Source organism: Urocitellus parryii, chromosome 6, assembly GCF_045843805.1.
Source record: "Urocitellus parryii isolate mUroPar1 chromosome 6, mUroPar1.hap1, whole genome shotgun sequence".
NCBI lineage: Eukaryota > Metazoa > Chordata > Mammalia > Rodentia > Sciuridae > Urocitellus > Urocitellus parryii.
In genome coordinates this window covers 171,400,851-171,404,539 of record NC_135536.1, presented here as the reverse complement: position 1 = coordinate 171,404,539, position 3,689 = coordinate 171,400,851, and positions in this window count along the sequence as shown.

The following is a 3,689-nucleotide window of genomic DNA, read 5'->3' as shown; positions in this document are numbered from 1 at the left end:
GCCGAGAACTAAAAAATAAATATTAAAAAATTCTCTCTCTCTCTCTCTCTCCTCTCTCACTCTCTCTTTAAAAAAAAAAAAAAAAAGAACTGTGAACTACAGACTCCTTGGCCTTACCTCACCCGCACCCAGGGGAGACCTCACCTCCAATCCGTAGGGAGTCTTCTTGGCCCTCTGCTCTTTGTCTCCAGCCTTCAGTCTGTACTCTAATGCACTGTGTCTCTTCCATCCATTACCCAGGGCATACCATTTTCTTTGTATTGCTCTCTTTTGTTTAGCAGGAGGACAAAGGGGAAAACCAAAGCCCAGCTCTCATTAGAGCTTCAAACCTTACCCCCCCCCATACTACTAAGCATAACCACACTTCAAAAAAGAGGGGGAGGGGCTGAGGCTGTGGCTCAGTGGTAGAGGGCTTGCCTAGCATGTGTGAAGCACTGGGTTCGATTCTCAGCACCACATATATAAGTAAGTGAATAAAAATAAAGGTCTATACATCTAAAAGATATTTTTTTAAAAAGAAGGGGAGACTTGGGACCTGGTAAGGTATGTCCTTTTCTTTTTCCCCATCTGATTTGTAAATGTAAGTTTGTGAAAATCCTCCAAGGGGGTATAGCTCAAATTCTAAAATAATCATTTATTATATTCACTACTTATATGTGGTCAAGAATTCAGATAGTGGCTGGGTCTGTAGCTCTGTTAGAATGCTCACCCAGCATGTGCCAGCACTGGGGAAAAAAAAAGAATTGAACAGGATGGTTTGTGTCTGCTCCACAGTATCTGGACATCAACTGGAAGACTCAAAAGGCAGGCGGTAACTTGACAGCTGGGTACTGAAATCACCCGGGGGCTTGCTTTCCCACATGTCTGGTTGAAGCTGGTTGTTAACTAGGACCTTAGGGTTGTGAACCAGAACATTTATACAACCCAGGGTACCTCACAGCATCACAACGTCGGTCATAGGACAAGCTGGGTTCCAAAAGCAGGCATCCCAAGAAGGAGCCAAGCGGAATCTGTTCTGCCTTTCCTGACCTAGCTTTGGAAGTCCCATGGTGTCAAATGTGCCACATTCTGTTTGTCAAGGCGGTCTCATAAACTTACCTCACCAGTTTCAAGGTGAAATAGCCTCCACCTCTTGACAGGGGAATAGCAAGGTACTGGAAATATGGCCAGTTTTTGGAATCACAGTCTGGCACAGCCTTTCATTTTTCCCTTTGAAACTAGTGGACACCTCCAAGGAAAAGAAAGGATTCCCCAATACTGGGATTATTCTAGGCTGTTTTCCTCCCCAGTCTTGGCTCCACAATTTCTCACTGCCCTGATAAGTTTTAAAATGTTTTTCTCGTCATGCATCACCATGCATGCCTGTAATCAGCAGTTCAGGAGTCCGAGGCAGGAGGATTGTGATTTTTTTGAGCCAGCTTCAGCAACTTAATGAGGCCCTAACCAACTCAGTGAGACCCTGTTTCTAAAAAAAAAAAAAAAAAAAAAAAAAAAAAGAAAAAAAAATGCAAAAAAGGACTGGGGATGTGGTTAAATACCCCTGAGTTCCATCTCCAGTGCAGAAAATAGATAGATAGATAGATATAGATAGATAAAAATGTTTTCCAACTTTTCTAGTTCTCAGTGAAAAAGAATTGCTACCCAATAGCCCAGTCAGAGGGGAGACTTGGCCAGTGCTTTTAGAATGTACACAATAAAAAATCTGCAACCCCAAAGCAACATACCACCTGTTTCTTCTACAAACATTAAACACTGTACGGCTGTCATGAAGTTTTAAAAACATGTGAGAAATACTTTTTAATAACAATTACAAATGTATACAGATTACAACCTCATTAAAAATGTGTGTTAATGTGGAGAAATATTGGAATTGTCTATGGAGAGAGTTGTTTGAAAATCAAAGGCAGTTTTTAAACTTTTTTTTTGTAAAGTTAATATCTAATTTTCTTTCCAACTTTTTATTGTAAAAACTTTCACCTTTTTTAAAAAAAAACATACATTTCTTTTTCAGCAGAACCCAGAAATGTTCTGCTGAGCTACAACCCAAATATCTTTTTCAAATATTTTATTTTGAGACAGGGTCCTGCTAAGTTGCCTCCTGCTTCAGCCTCCCAAGTTGCTGGGATTACAGGTATGCACCACCATGCCCACCTAATAAATAGAATTTTTACAGCAAACACCTGCATAACTGCTGCTTTGATTCTCCATTGACATTTTAATATACTCAATTAATCACACATTATACTAAATTAATCCATCTTATTTTTGATGCATTTCAAAGTAAGTTGCAGAATCAGTATACCACTCCTTAATGACTTCAGAATTCATTTCATTAACTGGAATTCATTATTTGTACCTTTTGTCTTTTAGGCAAAATCTTATACAATGCAATATACAGACATTGTGTACATTTGGTAATTTTTTGACCAATGCATGCACCTGTAGTGATATTTAAAAATCAGAACTGGAGGGTGGACTTTAGCTCAGTGGTAGAGTGTTTGCCTAGCATGCATGAGACTCTGGATACTGCAAAAGAGAGAAGAGAAAAATCTGAAAAATGGAAAGTTCTCATTCTGATTTTTGTTTGTATATTTATGTATTTTGTAGATGAAACCCAGAGCCTCACACAAGGCAAATGCTCTACCACTGAGCTACATCTCAACCCCTTTTTCCAAATCTTATTGTTCAATTGATATTAGTGTAACATGTCTTCTACTGTGAGCAAGTGAATAGCAGGCCTGTGCCTATGATGTTGGCCTGGGCTGAGTCTTGTTCAGTGGATGGGATTGAGGCAGAGAATCTGAAAGTATTTGTCATCCTAGATTAGGAATATCAGTGGTAGTGTAGAATGAAACTCGGGACAAAGGCTCTTATAAGACACATCAGGGCAAGGAGGCTGCCTGGCTTGTCTTTTAGGTATAAAACTCTAGCAAGTGACCATTAGGACAGGAGCCTAAAAAGGCACTTGGTTCACATTTACTTTCTATCATATTGACTTGCTTCGTTTTCATTACAGCACTTAGGAAATGTTCTTGTTTGTTTGTTTATTGTCTATTTCCAGAATGTAAGCTCCTCAGAGCAGAGGCCTCTTCTGTCTTATTCCCTGCAGCATCCAGCACATGGTCTGTACTCAAGAAGAATTTGTTGAGAGAATGACTCACTGTTCTACTTTCTAGATGGGGAAAGGAGGCCCCAAAGAGGGGAAGTGACTTGCCTAAAGGAGGAAGAATCCTTTACTTTCATCCTCTAGCTGTCCTTCTAGTTCAGTCCTTTGCTCGTGAACCCTGATTGTTGAGATATCTATGGGGTGACTGAAAAGTGCCTACCCCTCTGTGTACCCCATGGGCTTGGTCTAAAGCAGAACAGGAAGCAAGAGGGCTGTAGCTTCCCATTTGGGTGGGCCTGGGTCTGGAAAGCCTGTCTCTCTCCACTCCCTCTCTGTTTTTTCTCTTTTCCTATCCTTTCCCAAGACAACCCATAACTCTGCTGAGGGAAAGTAGGTTAGGGGGGAGGGTAGCTTCTGGACACTCCAGGAATTGGGTAGGATGTTGGGCTAGGCAAGTCTCCACAGGTAGGCATCAAGGATGGGACTCTGTTCTCTTCTGATGGAAATAGTCTGTGCAGTTCCTGTACTGAATCTTCCTTTCCAGTCTCCAAAACCCTGTCTCTCCTGGTCTGATATTCTATGT